General features: G+C 32.9%; 1 protein-coding gene and 1 long non-coding RNA gene across 2 annotated transcripts in view; both read right to left on the reverse strand.

Annotated features, from left to right (window-relative positions):
• Positions 1-23,992, reverse strand: part of LOC136029295 (metabotropic glutamate receptor 3-like) — a 162,069-nt gene that overhangs the window by 56,907 nt on the left and 81,170 nt on the right. The window lies entirely within an intron of this gene.
• Positions 8,857-13,715, reverse strand: LOC136029301 (uncharacterized). The gene is made up of 2 exons (XR_010618012.1): positions 12,445-13,715; positions 8,857-12,283 (listed from the first exon to the last, which is right to left on the reverse strand). It is a non-coding gene; the product is annotated as an uncharacterized LOC136029301 (long non-coding RNA).

Genomic DNA, 23,992 nt, shown 5'->3' on the forward strand with positions numbered 1-23,992 from the left:
TTACATTTTTTCTTTTTTCAGTTTTCTTTTTCTTCTTTATTTTTCAGCTTCACTATGAAATACATATCGCCGAACCTTTGTTTTTTTAACTAAAATCTGGTAGGCATTGATGACCTTATCCAAGTCAAGATCCCAAACCCAATCATCATCGCTATCATTTTCAGTTTTGATATGTTTTGACTCTCGCTGTCCAGGTGGATCTTCATCTAACTGCGCGGTTTTGCGTTCTTTAGCCTCAAGCCTGTTTCCTTGCTGTTCTTTTGATTCCTCGGCACGCTTTCTTTTCTGACTTTCTCTATCAGCAGCAAGTTTTTTGGCATAGACTCTTTGAGCATCTTCATCGGATATATATATATATATATATATATATATATATATATATATATATATATATATATATATATATATATATATATATATATATATATATATATATATGTTTTTAACTACGTAAAACTTGCGAATATACAACATTCTTTGCTGTCCCATCGTCTGTGCATATAAATAGATTGTCAGGTTTACCGACTCTTGAACATGCAACGCATAATGGTCCATGGGAAAACAATCCGTATTCAGATCTATACCTCATGATTCTATTGATTGCCCTTGAGCTTTGTTGATGGTGATTGCTAATCGACCATTTCCTTTGTTGCCGTCGTCATTTATATATCCCCCTGTGCCCCCCGGCGTCCCCGTTGTAGTTGTGTCCCTGTGTCCGGGTCGTCATTTATATTCCCTGTGTCCCCGTCGTCATTTGTGTCCCGGTGTCCCAGTCTGTGATTTCTATTTGAGTGTCCCGGGCGTCATTTAAATTCGTCAGGATATTGTAGGGCATCGTAGCATCGATGAATTTAAGCAATTCTTGTCAACTGATTGTTTCGCCTATAAAGAATATTATCTCGAGGTAAGAACTGATCACCGACCACAACGATTGCCACTTTGTTGATAGTTGCGTATCAGGAGGCATCAATTCGATTGCTGTTTTTAAGCAGAAGCACTAAATTATTATTTTTGTGGAAAAGATGATGTATATAAATATATATATATATATTTTCTTTTTAGTTTTTTTGTAGTTTTAACCTTTTTTAGTTTTTTTCTTCTTTTGTATTAATGCTAAAGCCAAGGTTCAAACCTGGAGCCTCTCGGACCTAGAACCTGAAACATAACGCTTTACCAACTCAGCTACTTCGGCGTGAATACATTCGTTTTGAGCAGCTTCCTCGGGTGTTGCCATTGTAGGTTCTTCAGTCATTTTACAATTAGAAATTTCTCTTTCAACGGTCTTCTTACAATTAAAAATTTGTCTTTGAACGATATTCTTAAATACCTGTGTCCTGGTCGTCATTTATATTGCCTGTGTCCCGATCGTCATTTGTGTCCCGGTATCCCAGTCTGTAATTTCTCCTTGAGTGTCCCGGTCGTTATTTATATTCCCTCTGTCCCGGTCGTCATTTGTGTCCCGGTCTGTAATTTCTCTTTGAGTGTTTTTTCTTTTTAGTATTTTTTAGTTTTTTACATCTTTTCTTTTTTCAGTTTTCTTTTTCTTCTTTATTTTTCAGCTTCACTATGAAATACATATCGCCGAACCTTTGTTTTTTTAACTAAAATCTGGTAGGCATTGATGACCTTATCCAAGTCAAGATCCCAAACCCAATCATCATCGCTATCATTTTCAGTTTTGATATGTTTTGACTCTCGCTGTCCAGGTGGATCTTCATCTAACTGCGCGGTTTTGCGTTCTTTAGCCTCAAGCCTGTTTCCTTGCTGTTCTTTTGATTCCTCGGCACGCTTTCTTTTCTGACTTTCTCTATCAGCAGCAAGTTTTTTGGCATAGACTCTTTGAGCATCTTCATCGGCTTTTGCCATTGTAAGTTTATCAGTCATTTTAAACTTAAACATTAATAGATTTCTACGTGAACATATATGTCTTAAATATCTTTAATGACGTCACCGTCATAGCAAAAATGACGACAACTAACTTCATGACGCCAGTCGACACAGAAACATGACGTCACCTGATCCACAGACAGACAACTTATTTTTATATATATAGATAGATATAATTCTAAAATTGTCAGGTAATTTTCTATTTTGAAATAAAAACTAAAAATTATTGCTCAGACAACATAAATATTTTTGATATTTACATAATAGCTTTAGTGGTTCTGGACTGAAAACTAAATATGCTAATCAAATTGGGAATTGCAATCTTTTAGGTTGAAAAGGCAGATCCATTGGAATCATGAGAATGCGTGGAATAAGAAAAGCCTCACCCTCAAAAGGCCCTGTCAAGATTGTTGCCTCTATTACGTTATAACAGACATAACACGTCATTTGTGTCCCGGTGTCCCGGTCTGTAGTTTCGTTAGTCGACAAACATGACGTCAGACGACAAACAACTTCATGACGACATACAGCTCAATCCTTATAATGACGTCAGTCGACAAATATGACGTCAGTCGACACACAAACATGACGTCAGTCGACAGACAGACAAACAACTTATTTTTATATATATAGATATAAAAATAAGTTGTCTGAGGATGTGTCTGTCTGTCTGTCTGTCGAGTGACGTCATGTCATCATGTCGTCATGTTGTCATGAAGTTAGTTGTCGTCATGTTTGTTATGATGATGACGTCATTAAAAGTATTTAAGAAAATCGTTCAAAGACAAATTTTTAATTGTAAGAAGATCGTTGATGGAAAAATATTTAATCGTAAAATGAATGAAGAATCTACAAGGGCAACAGACACACAACTTTTGAGTTACGTCATGTCATCATGTCGTCATTTCGTAATGAAGTTAGTTGTCGTCATGTTCGTTATGACGATGAGGTCATTAAAAGTATTTAAGAAAATCGTTCTTAGACAAATTCTTAATTGTAAGAAGATCGTGGACGGAAAAATGTTTAATTGTAAAATGACTGAAGAGCCTACAATGGCAACAGACACACAACTTATATATATATATATATATATATATATATATATATATATATATATATATATATATATATATATATATATATATATATATATATATATATATATATATATATATATATATATATATATATATATATATATATATATATATATATATATACTAGCTGTTGGGGTGGCGCTTCGCGCCACCCCAACACCTAGTTGGTGGGGGCGCTTCGCGCCCCCCCCAAGCCCCCCCGCGCGCGTAAGTCGTTACGCGCCATAATAGTTACGCGCCATTGTAGTTGTGTCCCTATGTCCCACCTGTGAATATAGATATATATATATATATGGTTTTAACTACGTAAAACTTGCGAATATACAACGTTCTTTGCTGTCCCATTGTCTTTGCATATAAATAGATTGTCAGGTTATCCCCCTGTTTCCCCCGGTGTCCCCGTTGTAAAAAAATAAAAAAGCTAAAAAACTAAAAAAACTAAAAAAAGGCAAAAACTACAAAAAAAAACTAAAAAAAAACTGAAAAAACTAAAAAAAGGCAAAAACTACAAAAAAAAACTAAAAACTAATAAAAAAAGTAAAAAAGCTAAAAAACTAAAAAAACTAAAAAAACTAAAAAAAGGTAAAAAACTAAAAAAAATAAAAAATAAAAAAAAACTAAAAAAAAGGAAAAAACTGAAAAATAAGCTAAAATAAAGGTAAAAACCAATAAAAAACTAAAAAAAAAAGGAAAAAACTAATAAATGACGACACTCAAAGAGAAAAAAAGGCAAAAACTAATAAATGACGACACTCAAAGAGAAAAAAAGGCAAAAACTACAAAAAAAACTAATCTATATATATAAAAATAAGTTGTGGATGGATGTGTGGATGGATGTGTCAGGTGACGTCACCTGAAAAAACTGGATCAGGTGACGTCAAAACTGAAAAAACTAAAAAAGGCAAAAACTACAAAAAAAACTAAAAACTAATAAAAAAAATAAAAAAGCTAAAAAACTAAAAAAACTAAAAAAAGGCAAAAACTACAAAAAAAAACTAAAAAAAAACTGAAAAAACTAAAAAAAGGCAAAAACTACAAAAAAAAACTAAAAACTAATAAAAAAAGTAAAAAAGCTAAAAAACTAAAAAAACTAAAAAAACTAAAAAAAGGTAAAAAACTAAAAAAAATAAAAAATAAAAAAAAACTAAAAAAAAGGAAAAAACTGAAAAATAAGCTAAAATAAAGGTAAAAACCAATAAAAAACTAAAAAAAAAAGGAAAAAACTAATAAATGACGACACTCAAAGAGAAAAAAAGGCAAAAACTAATAAATGACGACACTCAAAGAGAAAAAAAGGCAAAAACTACAAAAAAAAACTAAAAACTAATAAAAAAAATAAAAAAGCTAAAAAACTAAAAAAAACTAAAAAAAGGCAAAAACTACAAAAAAAACTAAAAACTAATAAAAAAGCTAAAAAACTAAAAAAACTAAAAAAAAGGCAAAAGAATATAAATGACGACCGGGACACAGGGACACAACTACAACGGGGACACCGGGGGAAACAGGGGGATATAAATGACGACCGGGACAAAAAAACTAAAAAGAAAAAAAAACTAAAAACTAATAAAAAAACTAAAAAATCTAAAAATCTAAATAAGCTAAAAAAGAAAAAAAAAGGAAAAAAATAAAGGAGAAAAACAAAACTAAAAAACGAATGTATATACAGACCGGGACACCGGGATACAAATGACGACCGGGACCCGGGACACAGGGAATATAAATGACGACCGGGACACAGGGACACAACTACAACGGGGACACCGGGGGAAACAGGGGGATGTAAATGACGACCGGGACACCGGGACAGGGAATGGTCGATTAGCAATCACCATCAACAAAGCTCAAGGGCAATCATTAGAATCATGAGGTATAGATCTGAATACAGATTGTTTTCCCATGGACCATTATATGTTGCATGTTCAAGAGTCGGTAAACCTGACAATCTATTTATATGCAAAGACAATGGGACAGCAAAGAATGTTGTATATTCGCAAGTTTTACGTAGTTAAAACCATATATATATATCTATCTATATTCACAGGTGGGACATAGGGACACAACTACAATGGCGCGTAACTATTATGGCGCGTAACGACTTACGCGCGCGGGGGGGCTTGGGGGGGGCGCGAAGCGCCCCCACCAACTAGGTGTTGGGGTGGCGCGAAGCGCCACCCCAACAGCTAGTATATATATATATATATATAAATAAGTTGTCTGTGGATGTGTCTGTCAGGTAACGTCATGTTTGTGTGTTGACTGACGTCATGAAGTTAGTTGTCGTCATTTTTGCTATGACGGTGACGTCATGAAAGATACATAAGACATGCGTTCACGTAGAAATCTATTAATGTTTAACTTTAAAATGACTGATGAACTTACAATGGCAACAACCGAGGAAGATGCTCAAAGAGTCTATGCCACAAAACTTGCTGCTGATAGAGAAAGTCAGAAAAGAAAGTGTGCCGAGGAATCAAAAGAACAGCAAGGAAACAGGCTTGAGGCTGATACAGAAAGAAAGAAAGGAAAGCGTGCCGAGGAACTACCAGAGAAACGCGAAAGCAGACTTGCTGCTAAAAGAGAAAGTGAAAAAAGAAGGCGTGCCGAGGAACTACCAGAGCAACATGAAACCAGACTTGCTGCTAAAAGAGAAAGTGAAAAAAGAAGGCTTGCCGAGGAATTACAAGAACAGCAAGAAATCAGGCTTGCTGCTGATAGAGAAAGTAAGAAAAGAAAGCGTACCGAGGAATCAGAGCAACCTGAAAGTTATCGCCTGGCATTCAGGTACAGCCCAGTCGATGATTATAGCTTGAGTAGATGTGTTCAAATCGGGACTATGTCTAAAATTTGTCCCTATTGCAAGGCCTTGAAATTCAATGGTGAAACAATGGGAATGTGTTGCGCCTCAGTAAAAGTTAATTCAGTCGACGGCCAACCTACCATCTTCAAAGATACCACGATAGGAAGACTCTACACCGATTGCAAAACGATGACTCTGGTCGAACATTTTCAGATCAATTGCTGGCAATTGGAAACGGAAAGCTCCCAGTAGACTCAATTTCAGGACGTATACAACTACCTGCTGATTTCTGTAATTTAGTGACGTCCAAAAATGAATTGATTGAAAAAGTATTTCAGAATATTCAAAAAATTAAAAAATAATAAATGGCTAAGTGAAAGAGCGATTCTCGCACCCAAAAATATAGACGTCCACGAAATCAACAATATTGTTTTGACCAAGATTCAAGACCAGGCAGTCCTTTACAAGTCAGTCGACACAGTTTTGGAACCAAATGAAGCGGTTAATTATCCATCTGAATTTTTAAATTCCGTGGATCTTTCAGGGTTTCCACCACACGTGCTACAACTAAAAATAGGCGTACCTATAATACTGTTGCGAAATACTAACCCACCAAAGTTTTGCAATGGCACGCGAATTGCCGTAAAAAAAACATATATATATATATATATATATATATATATATATATATATATATATATATATATATATATATATAAAATTCCTTGACACGCGTTGCTCTTGTAATACATCGACACGCTTTCTTTTGGTAATTTCTCTCTGAGCCGCAAGCCTAAGCCCCCCTCCCCTAAAGCAACACGTATGTAAGGTGCTAATTTTTAACTGCGTAAAACTTGTGGATGTACAACATTCTTGGCTGTCCAATCGTCTGTTCACATAAATAGATTGTCCGGTTTAGCGACTCTAGAGCATGCAACATATAATTGTCCATGGGAAAAACAATCCGTATTAAGATCTGTACCGCATTTTCTAATGATTGCCTTTGGGCTTTGTTTATGGTAATTGCAAATGCTAATCGAATTAGGAATTGCAATCTTTGAAATTGAAAAGGCAGATCCGTTGGAACCATGAGAATGCGAAGAATAAAAACAGCCTCTTCCTCGGAAGGCCCCGTCAAGATTGCTGCTTCTATTAAGTTTTCCATTGTTTTTTTTTTACGGCAATTCGCGTGCCATTGCAAAACTTTGGTGGGTTAGTATTTCGCAACAGTATTATTGGTACGCCTATTTTTAATTGTAGCACGTGTGGTGGAAACCCTGGAATATCCAGGGAATTTAAAAATTCTGATGGATAGTTAACTGCTTCATTTGATTCAAGAACTGTGTCGACTGCCTTGTAAATGAATGCCCGGTCTCGAATCTTGTTCAGAATAATGTTGATTTTGTGGACGTCTTTTTTCTTGGCTGCCAGAATCGCCCGTTCACTTAGCCATTTATGATTTTTATAATTGGTTAGAATAGTCGGAAATACTTTTTCAACAAATCATTTTTTGACGTCAATTAATTACAGAATCCAGGAGGCAGTTGTATAGTTCCTGAAATTGAGTCAAGTGGGAACATTCCGTTTCCAATTGTCAGCAATTGATCTGAAAATGTTTCACCAGATCGGTCGCTTTGCAATCGGACATACATATTTATAGTTAATTTTAATGTATTTACGTAAAATTTTCAGGATTACATGTACATGTAATAAATAAATCTGGACGACCATAGAGACGAACACACGCAATGGCATCTTGCGCATTTTCATTCCTATGACTCGGACTGCCAGCATATGACGAAGGTGAAATCGTTACTCTTACAATGTTAGTGGTATTACCATCAATTCCAACTGCATCTCGCAAATGAATATATTGTTCAGAGCGGAGCTTGGTCTGATTAAGACGGATGAATAGGAAACGTTCTGATTGATGGTTAATGTTTGACAAAAGCCTCTTCAATTTAATGGCGAAACAATGGGAATGTGTTTCGCCTCAGGATAACTTAAGCCTCTTCAACTGGGTGCACAGCCACAGCCAAGTTGAAGAGGCTTCATTGATGCAGTTATCCCAGTGTTGGTCATTCTCCTACAAATTCAGAGCTTGGCATACACTACGGTAAGTGTCATGTATAGTAGCGTTTACAGTTCTCAAATACTCAAAGGATGTCGGACCGGGTACATTCACCAAAAGCAGGCGTAGAAAGAAGCATTCATGTTGATTGGGGTGAACGGTGTAGAGTCTTCCTATCGTGGTATCTTTGAAGATGGTATTTGGCCGTCGACTGACTTACCCTGTTTTCGACGTTCAAATACTTTATTTTTAGTATTCCACGTGTAATACGAAGGAACTTCAGTATACAACAGATTTTTTGCACGCACATGTTGGCCATGAGGCGTTTTGTCAGCGGAAATAACAATATTATGCGCATCAGTAGGCATCCAATCGATGGCTGTTTTGAACAGACGTACTAAATTATTATTTTCGTGGAAAAGATGTTGTAATTGGGAAACGATTGTCCTTTCAACGTTGGGAGAAATTTCGCAACGTGCATTCAATTCAGAATTTCTATTACTGATGAAGTACAATTGTAAAAATTTATGATTCTCGCCTGACAATGGTAGAAGGGACCCTGCTCTATGATAAATTTGCCCTTTTACTTTGAAAGTAGACATAAATTGATCTGGATTTTCGATTTGGACTCCAAACGACGTCATTTGGAAACATGAGTTATATTTTCTGATTTGTTTCAAAAAACGCTTAGATTCTGACGAAGTTCCAGTAAGGAAAGTCTTCAATGGCTCTGGTGGTGCAGCCAATAGAGGAAGTTTAACTTGATGACGACATGATGACGACATGATGACATGACGTCACTCGACAGACAGACAGACAGACCAACACCTAGTTGGTGGGGGCGCTTCGCGCCCCCCCAAGCCCCCCCGCGCGCGTAAGTCGTTACGCGCCATAATAGTTACGCGCCATTGTAGTTGTGTCCCTATGTCCCACCTGTGAATATAGATTTGTTGAGCATAGAGCTTTGTTGATGGTGATTGCTAATCGACCATTCCCTGTCCCGGTGTCCCGGTCGTCATTTATATCCCCCTGTTTCCCCCGGTGTCCCCGTTGTAGTTGTGTCCCTGTGTCCCGGTCGTCATTTATATTCCCTGTGTCCCGGTCGTCATTTGTATCCCGGTGCCCCGGTCTGTATATACATTCGTTTTTTAGTTTTGTTTTTCTCCTTTATTTTTTTCCTTTTTTTTCTTTTTTAGTTTATTTAGATTTTTAGATTTTTTAGTTTTTTTATTAGTTTTTAGTTTTTTTTTCTTTTTTTTGTAGTTTTTACCTTCTTTTTAGTTTTGTTAGTTTTCTTTTTACTTATGTCCTGGTCGTCATTTATACTCCCTGTGTCCCGGTGCTTTGTTGATTGCTAATCGATCATTCCTTTTGTCCTGGTCGCTTTCTCTTTGAGTGTCGTCATTTACTTTTTTCTTTTTTAGTTCTTTTAGTTTTTACCTTTTTTAGTTTTTTTTAGTTTTTGTTTTTTTTTACTTATGTCCTGGTCGTCATTTATACTCCCTGTGTCCCGGTGCTTTGTTGATTGCTAATCGAACATTCCTTTTGTCCTGGTCGCTTTCTCTTTGAGTGTTTTGAGTGTTTAGTTCTTTTAGTTTTTACCTTTTTTAGTTTTTTTTAGTTTTTTAGATGAAATTTTTTTTTAGTTTTTTCCTTTTTTTCTTTTTAGTTTTTTATTGGTTTTTACCTTTATTTTAGCTTATTTTTCAGTTTTTTCCTTTTTTTATTTTTTTTTATTTTTTATTTTTTTTTGTTTTTTACCTTTTTTTAGTTGTTTTAATTTTTTATAGTTTTTTAGCTTTTTTACTTTTTTAATTAGTTTTTAGTTTTTTTTTGTAGTTTTTGCCTTTTTTTAGTTTTTTCAGTTTTTTTTTAGTTTTTTATTGGTTTTTACCTTTATTTTAGCTTATTTTTCAGTTTTTTCCTTTTTTTTAGTTTTTTTAGTTTTTAGTTTTTTAGTTTTTTACCTTTTTTTTAGTTTTTTTAGTTTTTTTAGTTTTTTAGCTTTTTTATTTTTTTTATTAGTTTTTAGTTTTTTTTGTAGTTTTTGCCTTTTTTTAGTTTTTTTAGTTTTTTAGCTTTTTTATTAGTTTTTAGTTTTTTTTTGTAGTTTTTGCCTTTTTTTAGTTTTTTTAGTTTTTTAGCTTTTTTATTTTTTTTATTAGTTTTTAGTTTTTTTTGTAGTTTTTTGCCTTTTTTTAGTTTTTTTCAGTTTTCAGTTTTGTCACCTGATCCAGTTTTTTCAGGTGACGTCACCTGATCCATCCACAGATCCACACACAGACAACTTATTTTTATATATATAGAATAATGTTGATTTTGTGGACGTCTTTTTTCTTGGCTGCCAGAATCGCCCGTTCACTTAGCCATTTATGATTTTTATAATTGGTTAGAATAGTCGGAAATACTTTTTCAACAAATCATTTTTTGACGTCAATTAATTACAGAATCCAGGAGGCAGTTGTATAGTTCCTGAAATTGAGTCAAGTGGGAACATTCCGTTTCCAATTGTCAGCAATTGATCTGAAAATGTTTCACCAGATCGGTCGCTTTGCAATCGGACATACATATTTATAGTTAATTTTAATGTATTTACGTAAAATTTTCAGAATTACATGTACATGTAATAAATAAATCTGGACGACCATAGAGACGAACACACGCAATGGCATCTTGCGCATTTTCATTCCTATGACTCGGACTGCCAGCATATGACGAAGGTGAAATCGTTACTCTTACAATGTTAGTGGTATTACCATCAATTCCAACTGCATCTCGCAAATGAATATATTGTTCAGAGCGGAGCTTGGTCTGATTAAGACGGATGAATAGGAAACGTTCTGATTGATGGTTAATGTTTGACAAAAGCCTCTTCAATTTAATGGCGAAACAATGGGAATGTGTTTCGCCTCAGGATAACTTAAGCCTCTTCAACTGGGTGCACAGCCACAGCCAAGTTGAAGAGGCTTCATTGATGCAGTTATCCCAGTGTTGGTCATTCTCCTACAAATTCAGAGCTTGGCATACACTACGGTAAGTGTCATGTATAGTAGCGTTTACAGTTCTCAAATACTCAAAGGATGTCGGACCGGGTACATTCACCAAAAGCAGGCGTAGAAAGAAGCATTCATGTTGATTGGGGTGAACGGTGTAGAGTCTTCCTATCGTGGTATCTTTGAAGATGGTATTTGGCCGTCGACTGACTTACCCTGTTTTCGACGTTCAAATACTTTATTTTTAGTATTCCACGTGTAATACGAAGGAACTTCAGTATACAACAGATTTTTTGCACGCACATGTTGGCCATGAGGCGTTTTGTCAGCGGAAATAACAATATTATGCGTATCAGTAGGCATCCAATCGATGGCTGTTTTGAACAGACGTACTAAATTATTATTTTCGTGGAAAAGATGTTGTAATTGGGAAACGATTGTCCTTTCAACGTTGGGAGAAATTTCGCAACGTGCATTCAATTCAGAATTTCTATCACTGATGAAGTACAATTGTAAAAATTTATGATTCTCGCCTGACAATGGTAGAAGGGACCCTGCTCTATGATAAATTTGCCCTTTTACTTTGAAAGTAGACATAAATTGATCTGGATTTTCGATTTGGACTCCAAACGACGTCATTTGGAAACATGAGTTATATTTTCTGATTTGTTTCAAAAAACGCTTAGATTCTGACGAAGTTCCAGTAAGGAAAGTCTTCAATGGCTCTGGTGGTGCAGCCAATAGAGGAAGTTTAACTTGATGACGACATGATGACGACATGATGACATGACGTCACTCGACAGACAGACAGACAGACCAACACCTAGTTGGTGGGGGCGCTTCGCGCCCCCCCCAAGCCCCCCCGCGCGCGTAAGTCGTTACGCGCCATAATAGTTACGCGCCATTGTAGTTGTGTCCCTATGTCCCACCTGTGAATATAGATTTGTTGAGCATAGAGCTTTGTTGATGGTGATTGCTAATCGACCATTCCCTGTCCCGGTGTCCCGGTCGTCATTTATATCCCCCTGTTTCCCCCGGTGTCCCCGTTGTAGTTGTGTCCCTGTGTCCCGGTCGTCATTTATATTCCCTGTGTCCCGGTCGTCATTTGTATCCCGGTGCCCCGGTCTGTATATACATTCGTTTTTTAGTTTTGTTTTTCTCCTTTATTTTTTTCCTTTTTTTTTCTTTTTTAGTTTATTTAGATTTTTAGATTTTTTAGTTTTTTTATTAGTTTTTAGTTTTTTTTCTTTTTTTTTGTAGTTTTTACCTTCTTTTTAGTTTTGTTAGTTTTTTTTTTTACTTATGTCCTGGTCGTCATTTATACTCCCTGTGTCCCGGTGCTTTGTTGATTGCTAATCGATCATTCCTTTTGTCCTGGTCGCTTTCTCTTTGAGTGTCGTCATTTACTTTTTTCTTTTTTAGTTCTTTTAGTTTTTACCTTTTTTAGTTTTTTTTAGTTTTTGTTTTTTTTACTTATGTCCTGGTCGTCATTTATACTCCCTGTGTCCCGGTGCTTTGTTGATTGCTAATCGAACATTCCTTTTGTCCTGGTCGCTTTCTCTTTGAGTGTTTTGAGTATTTAGTTCTTTTAGTTTTTACCTTTTTTAGTTTTTTTTAGTTTTTTAGATGAAATTTTTTTTTAGTTTTTTCCTTTTTTTCTTTTTAGTTTTTTATTGGTTTTTACCTTTATTTTAGCTTATTTTTCAGTTTTTTCCTTTTTTTATTTTTTTTTATTTTTTATTTTTTTTTGTTTTTTACCTTTTTTTAGTTTTTTTAATTTTTTATAGTTTTTTAGCTTTTTTACTTTTTTAATTAGTTTTTAGTTTTTTTTTGTAGTTTTTGCCTTTTTTTAGTTTTTTCAGTTTTTTTTTAGTTTTTTATTGGTTTTTACCTTTATTTTAGCTTATTTTTCAGTTTTTTCCTTTTTTTTAGTTTTTTTAGTTTTTAGTTTTTTAGTTTTTTACCTTTTTTTAGTTTTTTTAGTTTTTTTAGTTTTTTAGCTTTTTTATTTTTTTTATTAGCTTTTAGTTTTTTTTGTAGTTTTTGCCTTTTTTTAGTTTTTTTAGTTTTTTAGCTTTTTTATTAGTTTTTAGTTTTTTTTTGTAGTTTTTGCCTTTTTTTAGTTTTTTTAGTTTTTTAGCTTTTTTATTTTTTTTATTAGTTTTTAGTTTTTTTTGTAGTTTTTGCCTTTTTTTAGTTTTTTTCAGTTTTCAGTTTTGTCACCTGATCCAGTTTTTTCAGGTGACGTCACCTGATCCATCCACAGATCCACACACAGACAACTTATTTTTATATATATAGATATAGATACAGTTTCTTCTTTAGTTTTTTTTCTTTTTTAGTTTTTTCTTTTTTTAGTTTCTTCTTTTTATTGATTTGTTTTCTTCAATTTCTCAATGTTCATTCTAACATTGACACTTGGAAAAATCTTTACGTGCCAAGCATGCTAAAGCTCCAACAATTTAAATTAAACATCAAAATTTGGGGTATCTGTTTTAAGGTTTTCGAATTACTTTAATCTATTTTCAAAATATATTGAAATATTTGTGCAATTCCCAGTTTTTTTTTAGTTTTTTCTTTTTTTAGTTTTTTAGCTTTTTTAGTTTTTTTTTTAGTTTTTTATCTTTTTTATTTTTTTACGTTTTTTCTTTTTAGGTTTTTTCTTTTTTTAATTTTTTAATTTTTAATTTTTTTTTAGTTTTTTCTTTTTAGTTTTTTTTTAGTTTTTTTACCATTTTTCTTTTTCGAATTACTTTAATCTATTGTCAAAATATTTCGAAATATTTATGCAATTTCCAGTTTTTGCATTCTAGTTTGTTTTCTTTTATATATATAGAAGATTTAATCTGGCGTAACGGACAGACAACTTATTTTTATATATATAGATATATATATATATATATATATATATATATATGTCGTCACAAAAAAACACAATTCGATAGCATAAAATATAGTAAAAGACTTTCCTTTTCTAGCGATGGTAAATCTTTTTGCTAAATTTACTATTACCCATAAAAAGGTAATATATCAACAAATTTTACCTTTATTTTAGCTTATTTTTCAGTTTTCTCCTTTTTTTATTTTTTTTTATTTTTTATTTTTTTTGTTTTTTACCTTTTTTTAGTTTTTTTAGTTTTTTTAGTTTTTTAGCTTTTTTACTTTTTTTATTAGTTTTTAGTTTTTTTTTGTAGTTTTTGCCTTTTTTTAGTTTTTTCAGTTTTTTTTTTAGTTTTTTATTGGTTTTTACCTTTATTTTAGCTTATTTTTCAGTTTTTTCCTTTTTTTTAGTTTTTTTAGTTTTTAGTTTTTTTAGTTTTTTACCTTTTTTTAGTTTTTTTAGTTTTTTTAGTTTTTTAGCTTTTTTATTTTTTTTATTAGTTTTGAGTTTTTTTGTAGTTTTTGCCTTTTTTTAGTTTTTTTAGTTTTTTAGCTTTTTTATTAGTTTTTAGTTTTTTTTTGTAGTTTTTACCTTTTTTTAGTTTTTTTAGTTTTTTAGCTTTTTTATTTTTTTTATTAGTTTTTAGTTTTTTTTGTAGTTTTTGCCTTTTTTTAGTTTTTTTCAGTTTTCAGTTTTGTCACCTGATCCAGTTTTTTCAGGTGACGTCACCTGATCCATCCACAGATCAACACACAGACAACTTATTTTTATATATATAGATATAGATACAGTTTCTTCTTTAGTTTTTTTTCTTTTTTAGTTTTTTTTTTTTTAGTTTCTTCTTTTTATTGATTTGTTTTCTTCAATTTCTCAATGTTCATTCTAACATTGACACTTGGAAAAATCTTTACGTGCCAAGCATGCTAAAGCTCCAACAATTTAAATTAAACATCAAAATTTGGGGTATCTGTTTCAAGGTTTTCGAATTACTTTAATCTATTTTCAAAATATATTGAAATATTTGTGCAATTCCCAGTTTTTTTTTAGTTTTTTCTTTTTTTAGTTTTTTAGCTTTTTTAGTTTTTTTTTTAGTTTTTTATCTTTTTTATTTTTTTACGTTTTTTCTTTTTAGGTTTTTTCTTTTTTTAATTTTTTAATTTTTAATTTTTTTTTTTAGTTTTTTCTTTTTAGTTTTTTTTAGTTTTTTACCATTTTTCTTTTTCGAATTACTTTAATCTATTGTCAAAATATTTCGAAATATTTATGCAATTTCCAGTTTTTGCATTCTAGTTTGTTTTCTTTTATATATATAGAAGATTTAATCTGGCGTAACGGACAGACAACTTATTTTTATATATATAGAAGATATATATATATATATATATATATATATATATATATATATATATATATATATATATATATATATATATATATATATATATATATATATATATATATATATATATATGTCGTCACAAAAAAACACAATTCGATAGCATAAAATATAGTAAAAGACTTTCCTTTTCTAGCGATGGTTCCATTTAAATCTTTTTGCTAAATTTACTATTACCCATAAAAAGGTAATATATCAACAAATTTTCATTCTTCGCCATATTCATTACGCCGAAGAGCCCTATTACCGAGGTTTCAGTTTCTTATTTTCAAACAAACGATATTTATTATGTTAGTTCTTTGTTTTGCAAGAGCTGGTAATATAGAACTGTTGGTTGTAGAATATTGTGAGAGGCTCCTTCAAGCTGAAATTTTATTTTTACTAACCTTTTTATGTAGCAAAAGGTATCATGTAGCAAAGTAACGCTCTCTTTTTTTTGTGAAGCACAAAAATGTTTGTTTGGCCTAAAAATGTCCGTTTCTGCTAATTGGAACCACAAAAGAGAAAATTTGAAAATGAAACATAAATAATGGAAATCTCTCTAACAATCCTCTCCGTTTCACCGGACATTTCTGCAATATGGTGCTATATTTGACCCTAAACATATACACAGACCACACAAAATGAAAGGATTTTATATAGAACTAGCTGTTGGGTTGGCGCTTCGCGCCACCCCAACACCTAGTTGGTGGGGGCGCTTCGCGCCCCCCCAAGCCCCCCCGCGCGCGTTAGTCGTTACGCGCCATATTAGTTACGCGCCATTGTAGTTGTGTCCCTATGTCCCACCTGTGATATATATATATATATATATATATATATATATATATATATATATATATATATATATATATATATATATATATATATATATATATATATATATATATATATATATATATATATATATATATATGTTTTTAACTACGTAAAACTTGCGAATATACAACATTCTTTGCTGTCCCATTGTCTGTGCATATAAATAGATTGTGAGGTTTACCGACTCTTGAACATGCAACATATAATGGTCAATGGGAAAACAATCCGTATTCAGATCTATACCTCATGATTCTAATGATTGCCCTTGAGCTTTGTTGATGGTGATTGCTAATCGACCATTCCCTGAGTCGCCATCGTCATTTATATATCCCCCTGTGCACCCCGGCGTCCCCTTTGTAGTTATGTCCCTGTGTCCCGGTCGTCATTTATATTCCCTGTGTCCCGGTCGTCATTTGTGTCCCGGTGTCCCAGTCTCTGATTTCTCTTTGAATGTCCCGGGCGTCATTTATATTCATTGTGTCCCGGTGTCCCGGTCGTCATTTATATCCCCCTGTGCCCCCCGGCGTCCCCGTTGTAGTTGTGTCATTTATATTCCCTGTGTCCCGGTCGTCATCCCGGTATACATTCGTTTTTGAATTGGTATATGATGAAATAAATTTTTAATTTTTTCCCTTTTTTTCCTTTTAGTTTTTTTTTTATTGGTTTTGACCTTTTTTTAGGTTTTTTAGTTTTTTTCTTTTTTCTTTTTAGTTTTTTTTTAAGTTTTTATCTTTTTAGTTTTTTTATTTTTATTTATATTTTTTTAGTTTTCTTTTTCTCCTTTATTTTTCAGTTTTTTTCCTTTTTTTAGTTTTTTTTTTCTTTTTAGTTCTTTTAGTTTTTACCTTTTTTAGTTTTTTTTAGTTTTTTAGATGAAAATTTTTTTAGTTTTATTCCTTTTTTTCTTTTCAGTTTTTTATTGGTTTTTAGCTTTTTTAGTTTTTTTCGTTTTTTCTTTTTACTTTTTTTTAGTTTTTATCTTTTTTTTTTTTTTATTTTTATTCTTAATTTTTTTTTACTAGTTTTTAGTTTTTTTGTAGTTTTTGCCTTTTTTAGTTTTTTCAGTTTTTTTTTAGTTTTTAGATTTTTACCTTTTTTAGCCTAACCAGGATTTAAACCTGGGACCTTCATTCTCCGTTCTGACACCCTCTCTCACCGAGTGACTACTCCAGCATGTTCATTTTGGTGTTTTAAATGGTATATTATTAACCAAATTAATGTGTTTTACAATATACTAAGCATCGTCATAACAAAAATGACGACAACTAATTTCATGACGTCAGTCATCACAGAAATTAAGTTCTGAAATTAAGTCATGAAATTAGTTGCCGTCATTTTTGCTTTGACGGTGACGTCATTCAGGTTATATAAGACATATGTTCACGTAGAAATCTATTAATGTTTAAGTTTACAATGACTGATGAAGATGCTCAAAGAGTCTATGCCAAAAAACTTGCTGCTGATAGAGAGAGTCAGAAAAGAAAGCGTGCCGAGGAACTATCAGCAGCACGTTTTTTGGCATAGACTCTTTGAGCATCTTCATCAGTCATTGTAAACTTAAACATTAATAGATTTCTACGTGAACATATCCGACACAGAAACATGACGTCACCTGACAACTAATTTCATGACGTCAGCCGACACAGAAACATGACGTCACCTGATCCACAGATCCACAGACAGACAACTTATTTTTATATTTATAGATGTACATGCAGTATTTAAAACGTTTGTACAATGTTACTTCAATGCAGATCAGCTATTGGGAAAGGGGAAGGACAACATATCTTTTTGTGAAGAAAGAGGGGACTAAAGCTTTAAAAAGGGTAGTTTTATGGCCGAATTTTCCTGTTTTTATTAAGAGGTCACTCCTTTCCGTATGGAGACTGCATATTGCTTCTAGAACTTCCTAATTTGAAAAAAATTGTATTTGGATCAAGCATGTAAAATGGTAACTATTAAGGAAGAAGGGCTGTATTGTTATTGCTCAAACACTTTTAGCGTGATATTACATTTACACGGATCAGCTAGACAGTTCGAAAGGCTCCTCAGGGTAATTACAGAGGACATTGAGAGTTGTTGGGCATGTCATGTAAATCCAGTTTTTATGTAAATTTCGTGTATACATATATAATATATATAAGAAACTCATGTATTTATCTTTTTTGACAATTCAATTCGCTGCAATGGGTCAGTTAGCTTATTTTTAATGCAATTGATTTTTTTTTTTTTTTTTTTTTTTTTTTTTTTTTTAACGAAAACTTTCGAAGAAAGGCAAATAGCCACATGAAAATCTAAAACTATCAGAAATATAGTAAAATTTTAAAACAAACAGAAATTATTATTAATCAATCAATTTAACGTAACTAAATGGAAGTTATAATGATTTGATAGGAGCTCGTGAATCCAAACTACAAGTTACAACCCATCCAGAAACAACCCATCCAGAGCGGGAGAGGAAGCTTAGTCGCCCTTCGATTTTTTTTTTACTTAAAAAGGCAACTAGAACTTTTAATTCTTTACGAATGTTTTTATTAGTAAAAGATATACGTAACTTATAAATTAGCTTGCGTAACGAACTTTTGTTTTCTCGTGTTTTATTACATATGTGAGGGGGCTCACCCCCTCGTCAGTACCTCGCTCTTTACATTAAAGCTTAAATTTTGTCCCAATTCATTAAAAATGACCCCTGAATCACAAAAGCCGTAGAATAAATAGTTGAAATTACTAAAAATACTTTAGCGTAAAGAGCAAGGTATTAGGAGGAGGCAAGTCCCTCATATGCGTAATAAGTTTTGATGATGCTCCTTACTTCCAGTCGAAAAAACTTTTTCATATTTATTTTTTCATTTTTTTTTAATAATGCTAGAAAATCCTGTGCTCCCTTCATGGAAATTTGTTTCCTCCTTGACAGATTCCTCGATGGTAAGTTACCTCTAACATATCCCCCTCTTCTCAACCCCTCCCCCCAACCAAAAAATCCCCCTAAAAACGTCTGTACAGTTCTCAATAACCATTACTATAAGTAAGCACTGGTCAAAGTTTGTAACTTGTAGCAACTCCGAAGGGGACTGTGGGGAGTAAGTCGTCCCCAAACACATAGTTGTAAGGCTTTTCGTCTACGTTGAATAAAATGGCTATCTCAGAATTTTGATTCGTTGACTTTGGGAAAATAATTAGCGTGGGAGGGGGCCTAGGTGTCCTCCAATATTTTTGGTCACTTAAAAAGGACACTAGAACTTTTCATTTCCGTTAGAATAAGCCCTCTCGCAACATTTTAGGACCACTGGTTCGATACAATCATCCCTGAAAAAAAAAAAAACAAAAAAACAAAAAAAAAAAACGCATCCATGATTTGCCTTCTGGCAAAAAATACAAAATTCCACATTTTTGTAGATATGAGCTTGAAACATCTACAGTAGGGTTCTCTGATACGCTGAATCTGATGGTGTGATTTTCGTTAAGATTCTATCAAAATTAGGGGTGTTTCCCTCTATTTTCTAAAATAAGGCAAATTTTCTCAGGCTCGTAACTTTTGATGGGTAACACTAAACTTGATGAAACTTATATATTTAAAATTAGAATTAAAATGCGATTCTTTTGATGTAGCTATTGGTATAAAAATTCCATTTTTTAGAGTTTTGGTTCCTATTGAGCTGGGTCGCTCCTTACCACAGTTCGTTACCACGTACTGTTTGATTTGTTTTTGCCAAATGGGGTCCTGGTGATTCAAGGACCTTAAGATATAAAATATCTGCAAATAAAAATATTGTTTGAGCCCAGTTTTGGGAGTCTGTGGCTTCAACATTTTTTTTTTTACTTAGAATTTTGGCCAAGGGACTTGTGGGAGTGAGTAAGTTTCATGGACCTTTCCTTATAAAAATCAATATTTTTTCATTTTTGTCATCTTTACACAAGGAATATCTCTGGAGCCCACAAATTCTTGTACCATTTTTGATCCTAGATTTGTAGTCATTTACCACTATTTTTTTTTTACCTTAAGTTTCCCTAGCCCAAAAAATTCATGGCTTAAAGTTTAAAACTGATCAAGGACAGCAAATTGTTCGTTCCATTTCAGGGATAGCGTAAAACTTTCTCTCTTCAAAAAAATTAGCCCTTCAATCCTGATGATGATTCTTGAAAATTTTCAGCAAACTTTGAAAAGAAGTTTCCAGACCATGCACCAATTTACGGAAGTATTGGTCCCAACAAAAAAAATTAGACCTTTTTTTGTGGGGTGGTGTAAATTTTCTTCACATTTTTTCTTGCGCCCCATGATCCAAGAACTTAACTATGTAAGTTTCAAGTCAGTTTTTAAAAAATGGGTTTCTACTGGCAGTAGTTTTAGAAGGCTTATGCATATTCTTGGTCCAGGGACTTTACCATTTTAAATTTAGAATTCCTTGAGAAAAAAGTAGGCTCTTTTTCGGCCTATATTTAGAAGGAGGGAAACTAATTTTTGGCCCCATTTTTGGGGCTCATGTTTTTAGTGTATTAGGCTCCTTTTAGCCCAAGTTTTCCACCTGGAGCCTCCTAAATAAGTCGGAGTGAAAAATTTGGTGGACCATATCAAGGTCTTCAAACATTTTCCCGCTTTCAATATTCATTTTCAAAGTATTGTTATTCTATAGCTAAACTTGTGTGTAAAGAAACCGACTTTTTTGGCATGATCTCCCTTCATATCTAGATTATGTTGATTATGATGCTAAAAGGAATATGATATTTTGAAGCAGCAGAAACATAAAAAAATAAATAAAAAAAGTTTTCTTCAAATAAAAGTTACAACCAACACTGTTACCTAAAAAAACAGATATTATCTTATTTGATAGGGTGGCTGCAACCTCTTACTCGACTTCTCACTCTTTACGCTAAAGTAGTTTTTTCACTGCTTAAAGTACATTTTTTTTTAGAGAGAGAGAAAAATGGGTTTAATAATATAAATAACAAAACAAAAGAAGCAAATGGCCCGAAGCAATAGTGAATTTTACTTAAGAGTAGCGTCATTAAGAGTTTGGAAGATAAATATTTCACTACTTTTAGAATTACATAAAAAAAACTAGTTTTTTTAACTGAAAGTAAGGAGCGACATTAAAACTTAAAACGAACAGAAATTAGTCCGTATATGAAATAGATTGTTCCCTCCGCAATCCCTCGCTCTTTACGCTAAAGCTTTTAATTGTTTTAAAAAGCAGAATTTTGGCAAAGAGTCAAACTTTAGCGTAAAGAGCGAGGGATTGCGGAGGGAACAATCTATTTCATATACGGACTAATTTCTGTTCGTTTTAAGTTTTAATGTCGCTCCTTACTTTCAGTTAAAAAAACTAGTTTTTTTTATGTAATTTCTGAACGTTTTTGAATTAATGCATGTTTGATTTTGACTCTCCACACGTAAACTATTCAAATGAAATTTGCATATTAATTCCTTTTTTGGCTAAATGGCTTTCTTTTTTTCGGTTACAGAAAAAGGCAACTATTAATTTTAATTTTAACGATTTTTTTTTATTAGCAAAAAATATACGTAACTTTAGAATTAACTTACGTAACAAACTTTTATATTCTTTAATTATTATTATGTATATGAGGGAGTTTGTACCCTCGTTAATACCTCGTTCTTTACACTAAATCGTAAGTTTTGTCCCAATTCTTTAAGAATGACCCCTGAATCAGAAAGGCCGTAGAATAAATAGTTGAAATTACTAAAAATACTTTAGCATAAAGAGCGAGGTATTTATCTCCTCCTAAATACCTCGCTCTTTATGCTAAAGTATTTTTAGAACCCCTCATATGCGTAATAATCTCTGTTCGTTTTAAGTTTCAATGCTGCTTCTTCCTTTCATTTGAAAAAACGTTTTCATGTTTATTTTTCATTGTTTTCTTATAGTAATGCTAGAGAATCCTGCGCCCTTTTCATTGAATTTCTGTTCCCCCATGACAGATTCCTCCAAGGAAAGATCCTCCAACATAGCCCCCTCTCCTCAGCCCCACCCCCAAACAAAATAATATGCCTCTGAAAACGTCTGTACACTTCCCAATAACCATTACTATATGTAAACACTGGTCAAAGTTTGTAACTTGCAGCCCCTCCCCCAGGGATTGTGGGGGAGTAAGTCATCCCCAAAGACATAGTTATTATGATTTCCGACTATGCTGAACACAATGGCTATCTCAAAATTTTGATCCGTTGACTTTGGGAAAAAATTGAGCGTGGGAGGGGGCCTAGATGCCCTCCAATTTTTTTGGTCACTTAAAAAGGGCACTAGAACTTTTCATTTCCGTTAGAATGAGCCCTCTTGCAACATTCTAGGACCACTTGGTCGATACGATGACCCCTGGGGAAAAGAAAAAAAAAAAAAAACAAAAAAAAAAAACAAACAAATAAACACGCACCCGTGATTTGTCTTCTGGCAAAAAATACAAAATTCCACATTTTTGTAGATAGGAGCTTGAAACTTCTACAGTAGGGTTCTCTGATACGCTGAATCTTATGGTGTCATTTTCGTTAATATCCTACGACTTTTAGGGGGTGTTTCCCCCTATTTTCCTAAATAGGGCAAATTTTCTCAGGCTCGTAACTTTTGATGGGTAAGACTAAACTTGATGAAACTTATATATTTAAAATCAGCATTAAAATGCGATTCTTTTGATGTAGCTATTGATATCAAAATTCAATTTTTTAGAGTTTTGATTACTATTGAGCCGGGTCGCTCCTTACTACAGTTCGTTACCACGAACTGTTTGATAAAAGAGCTAATTGATTCTAATCTAATTGAAATAATCAAACTGTTACCTCGAAGGTTTTGAAAGGATTTTGATAAGTGAAGTACTTTTAAGTTCCCGTTGGCTATGCACAACTATCAAATGCTTTTAGTCAAGCACTTGTCGATCTGTAGCGTAAGGGGTGTATTTTTGGGAGATAGTCCCTCTTCATCTACTGACAAATTTCAATGACATTTATGATATTACAAAAGGAAACACGAATAAGACTGCTGCCTGAAGTTTGATTTTATTGTTAGGTGGTTTTATTGATTGTAAATAGGACTGAATCTGTTTGAGTTAAACTGGAGTTTTGTACTTTTTGATACTCTTGTAGTTTCAAAAAACTACAAGTTACGATTTTCAAATATTGAAAATCGTGAAAGATCAACCGACAAAAACATCCAAAGGCAGACAAAAAAAAGTAAGAAGACGTGGAAAATCCCTAACTTCTTTCACAGTGTGTGTTACAGACTGATGTACGTAAATTCGAACGTATTGTAGTGTAATTTAAAAAAAGTTATTATTAACCATCATTATCTTCTACACTATTTGGAGTTTCATGTGTCATTTTTTTAACAAGGAGTTAAGAAATTAGATTAAAAGATATTTCAACAAGCTATTTTAGCGTACTTGATTTAGAAGCTTTAAGGTGAAAATTATGGGACGTCAATTTGTTTTGAGTAGGTGGAATATCAATTCAGAGAGAGATTTAAATAAAAACATGGTTTGTTTTTAACTTCTGATTATTTACTCACTCTAAAGAGCGACCAGGTGTAAAAGTACTAGGTAACATAATAAACGTGTTTCTAAATTGGTTGTCATAGCTCGTTTAGGTTATCCTGTAGGAAATATGAAAACTTTAGTTTCAGAACGAAATTCAAATACTCAGTGAATAAAATGGAAGTTAAATACACCTATAAAAACTATAAAATAGGGCTAACAAATGTACCTTGGATTGATCTTTACCTGTGAGGTTTCGGTCGAAAGCAAAATATAAAATGACTTCCAGATACATTGACACACGTAGACTCACACACATACACACATTCATACAATCACACGCAAACTCACAAACAAACACACACAAACGCATGCAAACTGACGCACACATACGTGCCCTATATAGGCACGTGTTGGCACGTGTTCAGTATTGATCCAGTCTTTGACCTATATAGATCTAAACTATTTTTATTGTTTGGCCCGTTTTCAACTTTTTGGATAGTTATTTCACTGCGCAGCGATTGCCTTTGAATATAGTTGGACTTATCTGGTTTTTGTCAGCCATTAACGACAAAATT

The sequence above is a fragment of the Artemia franciscana genome, chromosome 1 (genome assembly GCF_032884065.1).
Source record: "Artemia franciscana chromosome 1, ASM3288406v1, whole genome shotgun sequence".
Taxonomy (NCBI): Eukaryota; Metazoa; Arthropoda; class Branchiopoda; order Anostraca; family Artemiidae; genus Artemia; species Artemia franciscana.